A 15,740-nucleotide genomic window follows, 5' to 3' on the forward strand; every position below is an offset into this window, starting at 1 on the left:
GTTGAGAGAGAAAGAGAGAGAGAGAGAGAGAGAGAGAGTTTTCCTCCTCTTAAGTGGTAAAACACACACACACACAAATCTCGTAAGAGAGAGGCTGGTAACAATTTAAAAACCCGGAGGCTGCTGCATTCCCTTCAGAGAACGGAGCCTTTGCAGAAAAGCAGTCAGCTCTTGCAAGCAAAACATGTCAATAAGTGCAGCCATAAAACAGATTGTAGCTGCGCACCCACTGATGGAAAATCGTTCATTAATCACCTGAGAATAACTCATATTCCAAAAACAGCTGCCTTACGCAGGAGTCTCTAGATGCCCTCATCAGATAGATGGCTCCATAACGTTTGCCCAGGAATAAGGCACGGAATAGCCTTGCTACATCCTCTTAAGAGCAGTGTTTCTAAATTATATTTCTACCAGCTTTCTTTTAAGTCGGGGCAAAGGAGAGGCATTATTGGGAATATCATGCTGGAGCTGAGGCAGCGAAAGTCATGTTTTGTTCTTTTAGCCCCATGAACTGTGTCCCGCTGATTAACTCCAAAATTTGTCCAGCTAGCTAGCCATTATTCCTTCAGAAACCAGAGTTTTCCAGACATCTATTGCTCTATTGCACGAGCAAATAACCATTCCCCTGAAGCAGTGTTTCCTAAATTTGGGTCTCCAAGTGTTTTTGGACTACAACTCCCATCATCCCTAGCTGGCAGGACCAGTGGTCAGGGATGATGGGTGTTGTAGTCATAAAACAGCTGGCGATCCCAGTTTGCGGAAACCCTGGTTTAGAGCATGTTGCCTCCTTGCACTGCTTCTAGGTTTTGTGAAGGCATCTGATTGGCTGCTACAGGATGATTGACAGCTGGACCTTTGGTCCGGTGACTCTGGTCCAACAAGGCTCCTTCATGTGTCTGCAGGATTGTTGTGAATAATGGGGTAAAAATCCCTGATCTCCTTGGAGGAAACAAGGTGGGTACCCTGTGGGGGTGGGAAGCAAACATACAGCTAACCATCCCCTTGCCCCTCCTTTGAACTTGCATACCCCACCCTCAACTTAAATGCAAAGTATTTAAGTTAACTCAGAGGGGCAAGCAACTGTATTAGCCTGGGAATTGCAATGGAGCCCTGGACGTTCCACGATGTGATTGGCAGCTCAGAGGTTCTGCATGCATCACGCGGCTATTTTTATATTCAACTCCTAACGCCTCGGGTTCAAAGAGTCACTGCCGGGTTTAGGCCGCCTGCTGCGCAGTGTTAGACATTTTGCCAGGTGGCCCGGCCATGAAATGGAAAGCGGCCGTTTGGTGGCGGAGGGCGTGCCGAGTCTCTCTTCTGAAATGGCAAATGGTGCGAAAGGGAAGGCTGTTAAAACTGCCAGACGCAGAAGCAGGGCCTGCAGGTTCTAAAGCCAACTCGGACGGGGAGCTAAGATTTCACCTCCAATATGTACACTGTCTGCCAACCCCCCTACTGCCACCATGTGCCCACAGAGGCATAGATGCACACCTAGCGGTGCTTAAGCGATATATTTGGATACGGTTTCAGATGCATTAGCAGTAGGTGGGTGGGGCACTCTTAGTATGTTTAGGGAAGATCTCAGCTAGGAACAGGCGAATCTACCAAGTTCAGTTTTTCTCACTTTCCCATTTCCCCAAAATACGGGTGCCACGTAATACACATAATATCCATTCCACACGTGCCTGGCTAGCTCAGCTGGTTAGAGCCTGGTGCTGATAACTCCCAATGTTGCAGGTGTGATCCCCGTATGGGACAGCTGGGGATGGACTAGATGATCCTCAGGGTCTCCCTTCTGACACTACAGTTCTCTGATTCTATAAGAACACATATTAATGGCCAAGGGCTGCAAGAATTCATTTTGCCCAAAGTTTACTCCAGAAAAGTACTCCTGCGGGATGACCTTACTCAGTTTGGGAGGTTGATATGCGAGCAATAGTTATTGTTATTGTTGTTTAGTCATTTAGTCGTGTCCGACTCTTCGTGACCCCATGGACCAGAGCACACCAGGCACTCCTGTCTTCCACTGCCTCCCGCAGTTTGGTCAGACTCATGTTGGTAGCTTCGAGAACACTGTCCAACCATCTCGTCCTCTGTCGTCCCCTTCTCCTTGTGCCCTCAATCTTTGTCGTCTCTTCCCATGAGGTGGCCAAAGTATTGGAGCCTCAGCTTCACGATCTGTCCTTCCAGCGAGCACTCAGGGCTGATTTCCTTCAGAATGGATCGGTTTGATCTTCTTGCAGCCCATGGGACTCTCAAGAGTCTCCTCCAGCACCATAATTCAAAAGCATCAATTCTTCGGCGATCAGCCTTCTTTATGCTCTCACTTCCATACATCACTACTGGGAAAACCATAGCTTTAACTGTATGGAACTATAGCTGGATTAGAGGCTTGATCTCCGGCATGCCGCAAGCCCTCCATCCTGCCGAGGAAGACTTCTGGCTCTTCAAAATGGGACAGAGAGAAAAGCAGCCCAGGGGAGAGGCAGAGAGGAAATTCGGATGTCCTAAGCCTTGCTTCCGTGTTCCCTTCCAAGAGTCTCTCTCTCTCTCCCCTCTTCCTTTCCTTTTTAAATTTCCAGTTGGCCATGGCGATCGCAGCCGGTGGCGTTCCATTTGGCCGGCCGCCTTTCCAGTCTGGCTCTTGCGCTGCAATGATTTCACCCTCTTCTCCACCCCCCCTTCCTTAAACGTGGTAGTCATTGATGCTTTGCGTCATATTATGGCAGGGGACCCAGGCACATTTTTATTGGCCTGCATGAGTCATTGTTGCTTGTCCAGCTTCCATGTCACTCGATTGGAATTTGTGTTTGATCGATTCCCCCCCTCTGCTCTCTTTGTTCTGGCTTTCTTCCCCCCCCCTTTTTTGGGGGGGGGGTCGATGATGCTTCTTTGCTTTGCCCGTTTATCTCTTAGTGTAATTTCCTGCCCTCCTCCTCTTCTGGTCCCAAGAAGAAAAAAATGAGACCAAAGGCAAATCCAGCTTAGGGTTAGGAATGGGAGAATCAGTTCCTTATGTGTTCATTCATAAATCTGTTCCAGTCTTCGCCAACCTGGTGCCATGGCTGTAGGGGAGGTGTAGTTCAAAACATCAGGAGGGTGCCAGCCGCGGCTGTATAAGAGTTATAGTTCAAAACATCTGGAGGATTCCTGGTTGCTGAAGGCTTGTATGTTTTGTCCCATTCCCACAAGTCGCTGTGATTTGGTTACTTATTTTACAAATGGAAATTTGCTTTATATTTTTCATGGTTAAAAACCATTTTACGTATTTTACATATTCATATAAAGGCTGATCACCGAAGAATTGATGCTTTTGAATTATGGTGCTGGAGGAGACTCTTGAGAGTCCCATGGACTGCAAGAAGATCAAACCTATCCATTCTGAAGGAAATCAGCCCTGAGTGCTCACTGGAAGGACAGATCGTGAAGCTCAGGCTCCAATACTTTGGCCACCTCATGAGAAGAGAAGACTCCCTGGAAAAGACCCTGATGTTGGGAAGGATTGAGGGCACTAGGAGAAGGGGACGACAGAGGACGAGATGGTTGGACAGTGTTCTCGAAGCTACAAACATGAGTTTGACCAAACTGTGGGAGGCAGTGCAAGACAGGAGTGCCTGGCGTGCTCTGGTCCATGGGGTCACGAAGAGTCGGACACGACTAAATGACTAAACAACAACAACAATGTATATATAAGTACACTTTTTGGGTTTGAAAACTCTGTGGTGAAATTCAGCGTGAAGCAGAAGGATCGCTATGACCTGTACATTAGCCCAAGAAAAGGGCAAATCAAGCCAGTTTGCTGAAAAATGTGGATTGAATGGAATCCTCAAATATTCCCTCTCTCCCCCTCTCCCTCTCCCTCCCTTTCTCTCTCTCTCACACACACACAAAATTACACTTCGATCCTTTAAATTGGGGAGACACTTTTCTTGTTGGACCGCCTTCACACAAACCCATATTTGAGGTGTGTTTGTGTTGGGGAGGGTATCCAGGAACCTTTGAAAGCCCCTTCACCCCGGTGATACTTTCAGATGACAATGCTTTCATTCAGGTACAGTTGCAGCCCCTCTGCCCAGGTTTTTGGGGAGGGGTGAAATCCTTGGTGATACCTTATTTTAGCTTCTACGGCCTATTTTATTTGTGATAGTTATTAACCTTATAAGATGCTGTTCGGTTTAGCTTGCTTTAGGTTTCTACCAGTGTTAATTGTGTGCCACTCTGGAAACCTCCGACGGACAAATGAACGATTTAACAGGAAGACGTACAGTGGTACCTCTGGTTAAGAACTTAATTCGTTCTGGAGGTCCGTTCTTAACCTGAAACTGTTCTTAACCTGAGGTCCCCACTTTAGCTAATGGGGCCTCCCGCTGCCGCCATGCGATTTCTGTTCTCATCCTGAAGCAAAGTTCTTAACCCGAGGTACTATTTCTGGGTTAGCGGAGTCTGTAACCTGAAGCACCTGTAACCCACTGTATTAACTCCCCACAAGCAAATCAGGATGAATGCTGGACAAATGAACATTGTTGTGTAACCGCCCTGTGGAACTCACTCCCACCAGAGATTTTGTTGTTGTTGTTTAGTCGTTTAGTCGTGTCCGACTCTTCGTGACCCCATGGACCATAGCACGCCAGGCACTCCTGTCTTGCACTGCCTCCCGCAATTTGGTCAAACTCATGTTGGTAGCTACCACCAGAGATAAATAACTCTAAAAGTTTTAGAAGACACCTGAAGGCAGACCTGTATAGGGAGGTTTTTTAATTATTGGTGATTTATTATGCTTTTCTATCTGTTGCAAGCTGCCCAGAGTGGCTGGGGCAACTCAGTCAGCTGGGCGAGGTGCAAATAATAAAATTAGCACATCGTTAAATAGATCAGAACAAATGCTGAATATAGAGACCTGATGCAGCCTAATCTCCGCCTCCACTTTCTGCAAGCAAATCAGGGTGAATGCTCAGTAAACAGAGCAGCACGAGGGTTAAAACACCCAGTTCTGCCTGGAATCAGAACCAGACCAAATAAATGAATAGATCTGCAAAGCGAATTCTATCTGGACAGCTTTTCTCCTCCTAATTTGTTGGATGGACCTGAAATAACAGAGTGCATCTCCAGTCATTGCTAAATCAAGCACATGAGAAAAGTTTGCTGGATCAGGCCATGGGCCCATCTAGTCTAGCATCCTGTTCTCACAGTGGCCACCCAGATGCTTCTGTGGGAAACTCTGAAAGCTGACTACAGTGGTACCTTGTTTCTCAAACGCCTTGGTGCTCAAACAACTTGGAACCCAAACACTGCAAACCCGGAAGTCAGTGTTCCGGTTTGCGAACTTTCTTCGGAAGCCGAACGTGCTCTGTTTTGAGTCTTATGCTTCCGATTTGAGTGCCACCCTTCCGTTTGAGTGTTACGCTGAGGTCTGTCTGTTTTTGCTATTTATTTTGCATTTTTGTGTCTCTTTTTGGGGCTTTGTGACTGTGTGGAACCCAGTGCAGCGACTGATTGATTGATTGTGTGACTGCAGAACATTGTTTATTGCTTTCATTTTATGGATCAGTGGTCTCGTTAGATAGTAAAATTGCTGATAAATTGCTGTTTTAAGGGTTGTGTTTAAAAGTCTGGTACGGATTAATTCGTTTTTGCATTACTTTCTATGGGAAAGCGCGCCTTGGTTTTGGAACGCTTTGGTTTTGGAACGGACTTCCGGAATGGATTAAGTTTGAGAACGAAGGTACTCCACTGTATTGGGAAGCCATTGCTCCAGAGCTCCACCTGCAGGATGGACAAGCGTGGGACAGAAAACTTGGCAGGGGCGGAGAGGGACCGAGTGAAACCGTGTGCGATCTAATTTTAGACCGGTGTTATTACAGGTCACAAGAGAGCCAGCTTGGAGCTCAAGCCGAGTGGCCGGTCACACGTGGAAACTGCAAAAATAAAATTGGAAAAGGGGGGGGGGCGAGAGAAGACCGGCGGTCACATGACAGCGTCACATGAAGAGGAGGCTTGCGCAAGGAACGATCCGTTTTGTTTTCAGTTTGGTTGAGAGCACTAAAATAGTTTGTGCGCCCCGCTTTGACAAAACAAAGCAAAACCAATGCATTGCTTTAGCATTTCCTTCCTTGTGTCACCCCACCCAGTGGCATCTGCCAGCTCCCCAAAGAGATATATTGGACAGCGCCATAGTGGATCAAGTGTCATTATTTTTTGAGCAGGTTAAATTGCAATCTGCATGTTCACGGTTCAGTCAGTTCACGCAAGAAAGGAGAGTCCATCGCCTCCAGAGGGAGTCCGTTCCACTTCCAAACAGCTCTTACTGTCAGAAAGTTCTTCCTGATATTGAGTGGGAAATCTCCTTTCTTGTAACTTGAAGCCATGGGTTCGAGTCCTGCCCTCCAGAGCAGGAGAAAACCAGCTTTCTTGTGCCCGCTTTGGGAACTACTGATCTATTGTTTTGGCATGCTCACACACATGCTGCTCAGTCCATGATTTCATGCCACGTGACCATTATTTAGGAAACATTTATTAAATGTATTGGTCTCTTCTAACCAAAGTAACTCAAAGCACCTTACAATAGATAAACTAATATATTGCAGCAAACACACGAGCAAGCAGGAACGTGGAGTTATAGAATCATAGAATCATAGAGTTGGAAGAGACCACGAGGGCCATCCAGTCCAACCCCCTGCCAAGCAGGAAACACCATCAAAGCATTCTTGACATATGCCTGTCAAGCCTCTGCTTAAAGACCTCCAAAGAAGGAGACTCCACCACACTCCTTGGTAGCAAATTCCACTGCCGAACAGCTCTTACTGTCAGGAAGTTCTTCCTAATGTTTAGGTGGGATCTTCTTTCTTGAAGTTTGAATCCATTGCTCCATGTCCGCTTCTCTGGAGCAGCAGAAAACAATCTTTCTCCCTCCTCCATGTGACATCCTTTCATATATTTGAACATGGCTATCATATCACCCCTTAACCTTCTCTTCTCCAGGCTAAACATACCCAGCTCCCTAAGCTGTTCCTCATAAGGCATCGTTTCCAGGCCTTTGACCATTTTGGTTGCCCTCTTCTGGACACGTTCCAGCTTGTCAGTATCCTTCTTGAACTGTGGTGCCCAGAACTGGACACAGTAATCCAGGTGAGGTCTGACCAGAGCAGAATACAGTGGTTCCCGGACTCCAAAGCCCTTTCCCAATAGGGAAAAGCGTTTATATTCTCACAGAGCTTTGCCGTCATGTGGCATGTCTGGCCCCTAGGCCCATGCCTGGAATGAGCCCCCCCCCCAAGAAATCTGAGGTGGTCCACCCCTTCCTTTAGATCACCGAAGTGCAGCAGCCCCCCTGGCCTTGTTTGCAGGCAGAGGTCCAAAAGGCTTACGGGTGCTAATTGAAAATGTGGCGTTTCAGTAGTTCCTAATCGCCTTTGACCTCTTCTGTTCTTGTTTTGACAAGGCTGCACGGAACTTTCCGAGCTGCCTGCTGTTTGAAAAGGGGAGGGTGTCTCGGCCACACCTGCACCAGCTGTTGGGCAGAGAGCAGCTGTTGGCAGGATGGCAAAGCTGTTGTTTCTTCCCCTTGCATAGAGAACTGCACGACACCAGGTTAGGCTATTTGCCCATCCAGCCTAGTGTTGCCTGCTCTGGCCAACAGCCGCTCTCCGGGAACTCAGTCAGAGAGACTCCTTCCCACTCCGATCCTTTTAAGTGGAGATGCCAGGATTTGAACATGGGACCTTCTGAGTGCCAAACGTGGGCTGGCTCTGCCCCTGAGCTAGAGTCCCCTTACATCATGGTCCCGGCTTGGGGGAGTGGGAAGCTCTGGTCTGGATGCAGCACTTTGCAATATCGCAGACATGCATAGCATTACAGTGAGTGGCTTGCTTCCTATGCCAGCCTGTTCAGTACTGCCCCTTCTCATGTGCATCATGTGGTCCAAGTGTCTCTCGCCGCCTTTTTAAGTGGCAATCCTTCACCTTAATCCTGCCCTGTCCCAAATTCACAAGCATTTTCAAAAAGAGCTGCAGAATCTGTGGGGAATTGAAGTCAAACATAACTTTGCATGAGTGCTAGTTGGCTCATGAAGGGGTTAAGATGATAGAGCTGTGTTCCTAGACTCAGGTCACCTCCACTCTATTTGATGACGGAAGAAGTGAAGCCTTCTCTTCCTGTTCCCTCTCTCTCCATGCCATGCAACTGACCAAGGAAGGCAGGTCTAAGCTTTGCTCCAAGCTTAGAGCACGTGCTTGAAACTACGTGCATTTTCTACCCAAGAGTATTCTGCCTGTGTTCTCCTTGCTGCTGCTTCAATCAGTGCATGAATATGACCTTTGGAATGTTTTGTAAGTAAAGCGTTTCAAACTTAACAGTGTGTGGTCTGTTCATTGCAAGAGAGATAGAAAGAGAGAAGCATTGTTTGCAAGTGGATTAAACGGGATAAAAGAGTTTAACAACCTTCTGTAAAGTGTGCAAAGCCCCGCGTTTTGAAAACAGGCAACCAGCCAATTCATTCATTATTTACCCCCCACACATGGGTCACAGAGATTCATATTTTCCTCCCACAAAATCTGCTCATCATGGCTAGTAGCCGCCGATAGCCCTTTCCTCCACGACTGTGTGATGGTGATCACAGGCACAAGCCGATAAGGACCCTCTGCTGTCATCTTTTACCCAGTTCAGATTGAGCTGTGTCAAAAGTCTGCAGGGTTTTTCTGAGCTCCAGTATAGAAACTTCTCTGTGTGCCTTGGAAAGCAAGGATGGTGCCGTTGCATCCCCTTCACTAGCCCCGAGATGTTGCGTAATTTACCCTCAGGTTAGGACGGCTAAAAAAGGCATCCCAGAGAGATGCAGCCGATTTATTTCTGCACGGACCATCGGTCTGACTCGCTCTTCATTTTTGTTGACTTCTCCTAACAGGATTTGAAGATGAGCAACCGAGATGGTTTAGTTTGCTGGCGCTATGTTTTCCAGAAAGCGTATGTGTATTATTCCCCCCCTTTCCCCTTAAACTTCCTCTTCTTAGACTACCATCACCTTCTAGCCTTCCCCAACCTGGCGCCCTTCCAGATGTGTTGGGACCGCACCTCTGAAACAGAAAACAAGAGCGTAATAAAGCAGCAATTTTAAGGCTGGTCTGCTAACAAGCAGAGCTCTTAAATGCACCTCGGTAACAGACCTCATTTGCTGCTGCGCATGTCTTGGATTCCTAGGGGTGTGTTTTTCCTTCTTCATTTTTACTGAAATATGCTCTGAGTCGAGAGTGAATTTCATGTTCTTTATTCAGCTCGCAATCGTCAGAAGAGAAGAATGGCTCTTTTCCCAAAACCATCTGCTTATATACATTATTTACACAATGGGCCTTGCGTGATTGGCTACTTCAGGGCTACACCTGGGGGCCAATCAGGTTGTGGATTCACTTCCTCCAGAAGCCCGATTGGCTGCTCCTGCAGGCCAATCAGGTTGCTGATTCACTTCAACCTGGAGTGGCTCCTGCGGACCAATCAGACTGCTGATTCTGGATCCTATTGTTCTAGGATTCAGCTCAGTACATAACCTAGTGGTCTTTAATTATACTCCTGGCTCCTTGTTATAAATTGCTGTCTTGTTTACAAATGGTAAAAAAAGAAGAAGAAATCATTGGGGGAGATTTTTGTGCACGTGTTCATTGATTCTCCCACCTGCCACATTTCTTTGCATTGCTCATTCACATTCTTACGGAAAGCTAAGAGTCTATTGAGGGCTGCCTCCTCCTTCCTGTGAAACTTCCAACTCTCAAGGCAGCGGTGGTGGCATTTTGGTTATTTTGGAGCACCTGACTCCAAGAGATCGTCCCACCGATATGGGGTGTATTTTGATCAGTGTTCCCCAAATGTTCAGTACCTGGAGCACATCCGCTTTCCTGGATTTTAGTTCTGCATTCAAAGAGAGAGGGAGCGTGATAATATTACTAAGCCACTCTTTCACAGAGTGGTTCAACAATCGGTCCCAGATAACTGGGAACTCTGAGAGTTGCAGCTCTGTGATGGGAAACAGGGGTGTCCTAACAGCTCTCTGCACCCTTAGCAAACTACAGCTCCCAGAACACCTTGGGGGAAGAAGCCGTGAATGTTTAAAGTGGTTTCATGGTGCTTTTAAATGTGGTATGAATGTGGGCTTACTCAGGAAGCAAGCTGATATTGTGGCTTTGTACTGTGGTTCCCTTGTGTCAGGGGGTTGTTGCGGCTACTCTCGAGTAAAGACGCTCCAGTCCACTCTGTCTTTAAGAGTTTTATTGTGCATACTATTTACAGTGCAGAGATAGCCTAGTCCAATTCAGAACCCAGCAATGGCTGCCGTCTGCTTTTCGGCCAGTATAAAAGCCTGGACACCCCAAAACGCCGCCCCTTTGCCCTACGTGTGGGGGCGCGCCTTAATTCGGGCGCCGGAAGGAGAGGTCTCCCCTCTTGCTGGCTGGGGCGGCACCTGGGCTCCGACGTCTCGCTGAGTCCCTCATCCGCTGACCCTCGACCAGTGCGGTGCCAGGGCTCAGACACCTCACTGAGCCCCCTCTCCATTCTGCTCTCTTCCTCATTCCCTCCTCCTGACTCGCTGCTCGTGCTGTCACTGGGCAAAGTGCTGGTCAGGATGACGGGGGGGGGGAGGCTCCCTGTAGGGAGTCCCCCTGACACCTTGGTCAGAGACGAGTGGCTTCAGCTTGTGTCTTGCACCTGAGTGTGAAAGTGTCTGGTTGTGAACACACTCCTAGCCGTGCTTATGGAACACAATGTTCAGCTTCTGCCATAACCTGCCTGCACCCATTCTGCCTATAAGTGATTAGTGTAGATCACTTAAGTGCTAGAATTTTGCTGACCGTGTTTGAGATGTTTGGACGTAAAAGCCGAAGGTGTCGAGAATATACAACTGACAGGAACTGGCTTTCTACCCTGTTTCTCATATTTTAAGACATACCCATAAAATAAGCCATAGCAGGATTTTTAAGCATTCAAGGAATATAAGCCATACCCCGAAAATAAGACATAGTGATAGGCGCAGCAGCAATGCCGGCCGCGGCAGGAGGAGGAGGAAAAAAATAAGACATCCCTTGAAAATAAGCCATAGTGTGTGTTTTTTGAGGAAAAAATAAATATAAGACGTGTCTTATAATATGAGAAACACAGTATTGAGAGGAAATATCTGCTGGGCTTCTACCAAAACTGTATGTGAAGACTGCCGAAAGCACAATGACCGACCTGCTGCCGTTCAGGTATATCACCTGCACCAAACAAGGTCAAAGGTCAGGTGAGATAGGCGTTGGACTCCAATGGGCACTGGGTTGGGAAAGAGTACGTACAATGAATGGTAAAGTTCAAGTTAGTATCAATGGACATCCGAGGCTTCCGAGATGCGGCTGATGAGTGGAGAGGAATCTCAGAAGTGTTGCCATTGGCCTGAAAGCTGAGATCCATCCCTGAGCCTTGACTTAACTGGGCAAAGTGAGAGAAAGGAGGTGTTGGGAAATGAGTGAATATATTATTGTAAGAAGAGGGACTTGATGTGGATGATGTCTTTGGGCCCCATCCACGCCTGCCATTATAATGGGAGCCTGCAGTTGAACAAACTTCTGAAGTGGTCAAGGCAATCTCTTTAAGTTAATGCCCCTAAGTTATACATCCTTTTTACATGTCTAAAGGGTTGGTCAAGTACAGACATGTTGCCGTAGAAACAACTTAATAATAGTGCCTCCAGTAGGAGACTGAGTGCCCAAACTGCAACCCAAAACCCAACACGGCGATTTAACCCGAATACTGAGGTTTCCGGTTACAGGTAGGTAGCCGTGTTGGTCTGGATCGAAGTAAAATAAAAAAAAAATTCCTTCAGTAGCACCTTAAAGACCAACTAAGTTTTTATTTTGGTATGAGCTTTCGTGTGCATGTTATCTGAAGAAGTGTGCATGCACACGAAAGCTCATACCAAAATAAAAACTTAGTTGGTCTTTAAGGTGCTACTGAAGGAATTTTTTTTATTTTACTGAGGTTTCCGTTTAGAAAAATCAACTCATACATTAACATCTTCTGTCTTAAAAGAAAAACACAATAACAGAGCTTTCAACGATACAAACAACTTTTTATTGAAAGGCAAAAGTTTGCATTTGGCATGCTTTTGAACAATTAATGTAATTTTTGCTGTTGCCCTTCTGGTAATTTGTCTAACCTTGCTGAACTCAAGGCGGCTTACTCCCGAGTAGGAACAACAGACTGGCGGGAGGCCCTGGCGCATCAAAAAGTTGACGCCTGCTCAACCCCTCGCTCGCCAGCTTGCCAGGGTTACTATGGCCCTAAATGCACCCGAGTTAGTTAAGTTGCAAGGGAGGTAAATGGCCAATGGGAGCTCTCCAGGCAGAAGCAGGGGTATATAAGGAGAAGCAGGCAGTCAGAAGGGGAGTTGGGGGAGTTGATGGGAGTTGATGAGAGAGGTGGAGAGGATTTTGAGATAGAGAGAGGGTTAGAGAAGCTAGTGAGGTGAGCTGTGGTGCAGAATCTGAAAGAATAATAAGAAGGGAACTTCAGTCAGGGAGGAAAAGGGGGGAACTAATACTAAAGGTTAAGTTTAAAGAAAAGTACTTGAGAAACCAATAAGAAATTATATGCTTGTAAGATCATCACCTCAATAAACTTATTTGTTTGGTTCACTTTTCATCTGACTGGAATCCATTATTGGTGTGCCAGTACACAGACTTAATGGTTGGTGGCAGCAAGGGAAGAAAATAGGCGAGGGAGGTACTGGGTCCATAGACCGCTAAACGTCCGGGGGCCCTTTACCGGTGTATCTCGCCACAGCGGCCGTCAGGTTTGCTTGCAGTGGCAGATGGGCTTGGTCAGTGACTTGAGTAGCGGTGCCGCAGGCTTTGGACAGAGCGGCAGTTTCCTGGCACGAGCCCGAGGGTGAAAATGGTGCCCTAGCAGCGCTGGGACCATGCTGGAAGTGGCCAGGAGCCTCCTGCAGTGCTGGGACGCCAGTTTCACCCCCTAGCTACGGCCCTGCTGGGGCGACGGTGCACATGCCCACAGAGAGGGCTCTGAGTGCCCTCTCTGGCACGCGTGCCACAGGCTCACCACCACTGCCCTAGGGATAGCACAGGGTTTCTCCAACTTGGGTCCCCAGCTGTTGTTGGACTACAATTCCCATTATCTCTGAGCACTGGTCCTGCTAGCTAGGGATCATGGGAGTTGTAGTCCAACAGCAGCTGGAGACCCAAGTTTTGGGAACTGGGGGATAGCAGAAACATAGGCCAGGGGGCAGTCTGAGCTAGTCTCACCTGGAGCTGGACTTGCTGTCTGCACTGAGTCCGAAGTTATGGCACAGAGGGGCTTGCCTGGAAACCAAATGAGAAAGCAAGAGTTGGTGGACTGTTGATGCTGTGAGTTGTAAATACAAGTGTATATCATAAAGGCACCGCGGCCTCCAGTGACCTCACCCTTTACTGAGACCAAGGTACGCACTGGCACCCCCGAAGTCTCTCGCAGCTGCTTTGAGATGAGGATGCACGTAACATTGCATTTTGAAGTGTGCCTCTTTAATCTAGAAAGCACCATGCTCGAGTATCAAAAATCCAGGGAGTCCTAAAGCAGTCTGGTTCCCAAAGTGAGCAGTAACACCCCCCGGGGGGGCAGTGGGATCACCTGGGGGGAGGGGGCGCTAAGAGGCAAGGGGGTCTGCAGGGAGGAGGTGCAAATGACTGTTAGACCTCGAAAAGCTGGTATCACTGGATCATCAAGTCCATCAGTTTTGTTGAATTAATTAAACTACATAGTCTTAATTGGATTTTGAATAAACGCGCCGTTGCTGTTGATTGTGCTTAAATCTTCCTGGGTGGGCCGTGCACATGGCTGTTTATGAATAATGCTTTTTATAGGGCGGGGGGGGGCACTGACGTGAGTTTACGTAACCAAGGGAGCGGTGCCCCAAAAGAAATTCAGGAACCACTGTCTTAAAGGTTTCTTGAAGGCTACGTGTGTGTGAGTGTGTTAGATCTGATTAGAAACTACCCTGATATGGCCAGTTGGATTTTCAGCTGGTGGTGTTTAGTGCGGGGGGGGGGCGGTTGTCGGCCATGAAACACGAGGAGAGAGCTAAGTACATCTGGGTATGCGTGTGATGTTGGAGGCGGTTCCATGACCGCCATAGGGCTGTGAGGGTTTGGGCGACTGAAGCACAAATGTGCCTTTGGACCGAGATGCTTGTCATTCTTTTTCTCCTACGCGGCTTTCCGCTTCCTTCCTTCTGCAGCAGCTCCTGCCTTTCTGCCCCCACTTTTATCTGTGAACCTGCCATAACCCACATGCAGAGACATTTGGCTCCTTGTCGGCTCTCCAAGTGGAATTTGCACAATGTTAGGATAAGGGCAGCGATGGTGGATGTGGACCTGGACAACCCAGAATGGAAACGAGAATTAGGAATGGTTCTGGGGAAGCTGCATAGGAAGCCTGGCTTCTGTCAGAATGGTTAAGTCACCAAAAGAGATCATCACTGCGTTAAACACAAGCTTTCTGTTTCTACCGTGTTTCTCCGAAAATAAGACGCTGTCTTGTATTTCTTTTCCCTCAAAAAACCCCACTATGGCTTATTTTCAGGGGATGTCTTATTTTTTCCCTCCTTCTCCTACTGCAGCCGGCACTGCTGCTGCGCCTATCACTATGCCTTATTTTCGGGGTACGGCTTATATTCCTTGAATGCTTAAAAATCCTGCTAGGGCTTATTTTATGGCTACGTCTTTTTTTCGGAGAAACAGGGTACCTCAGATATTTTCTCAGCAAGAGTGAATAAATTACACCAGTACAATCCTGACTATGTTTACTCAAGAGTAAGGCCCTCTGATTTCAGTGGGACTTAGTGCCCGTGTAAGTAAACATTGGATCGCAGCCTTGCCCATTAAAACCGTGAATGACAGTAGGAAATTTTGCCCGGTAGCAGAATTCACTTTAACAACCGTCAGTGTTCCTGTACTATATTACATCTGAACTCAGGCTCTGCCTCTTCCGGACAAACCGAGTGTGATACCGTTTCATTGATTCTGTTTTGACTATTTATTTGTGCTTTCATCTTGAATCTTTATCTTGGGAACTGCCCTGAGATCTTTTGACAACTATCCTACTTTTAAAAGGGAAGTTTTTAATGTTTAATGCTGTATCGTGTTTTTAATATTCGATTGGGAGCCGCCCAGAGTGGCTGGGGAAACCCAGCCAGATGGGTGGGATATAAATAATAAATATGATGATGGGTGGTAAATAAATCTTAATAAATAAATAAGAACAAGCCACAGATAAAACCTTGGCTACAGTCACTGCTCTTTCTTCTCTGGAAGTTCATGGTAAGACGTATTTTGGCTTTGTGTTGCATGTGAACTGAGTCTGTGTGACAGGTATTGCTATTCTTTGTTAATTTTGAACTTGTTATATCCACCACAAAAACCCCAAATATAAAATAATCAGGGTTGTGTAACAGGTAATAAGTTAATTTCTTCCTCTGGTCCACAAATGATCAGAACAGGTGTGTGTGGATCAGCGACCCTCGCATATCTTTTCTGACTGTATCTTGTGCCAGCGGCAACAGGGCAGCCGACACAGGTGTGGTTTCTTTATTTTATTCGTAATTTTTATTTTCTTATTAATTTTGTATACTGTCCTGTGCCCGTAGATCTCAGGCCGGTTCGCAACACAAAACTGCAATATAAAAAACACGGGATGCATAATAAAAACAAAAAACAACGCAATAATCCCCC

At 47.1% G+C, this 15,740-nt stretch overlaps 1 protein-coding gene across 2 annotated transcripts in view; it reads left to right on the plus strand.

Annotated features, from left to right (window-relative positions):
- The window catches only part of SAMD4A (sterile alpha motif domain containing 4A), a 117,661-nt gene that overhangs the window by 42,160 nt on the left and 59,761 nt on the right, over positions 1-15,740 (plus strand). The gene's annotated exons all lie outside the window — the stretch shown is intronic.

Source organism: Zootoca vivipara, chromosome 1 (assembly GCF_963506605.1).
Source record: "Zootoca vivipara chromosome 1, rZooViv1.1, whole genome shotgun sequence".
Classification (NCBI taxonomy): domain Eukaryota; kingdom Metazoa; phylum Chordata; class Lepidosauria; order Squamata; family Lacertidae; genus Zootoca; species Zootoca vivipara.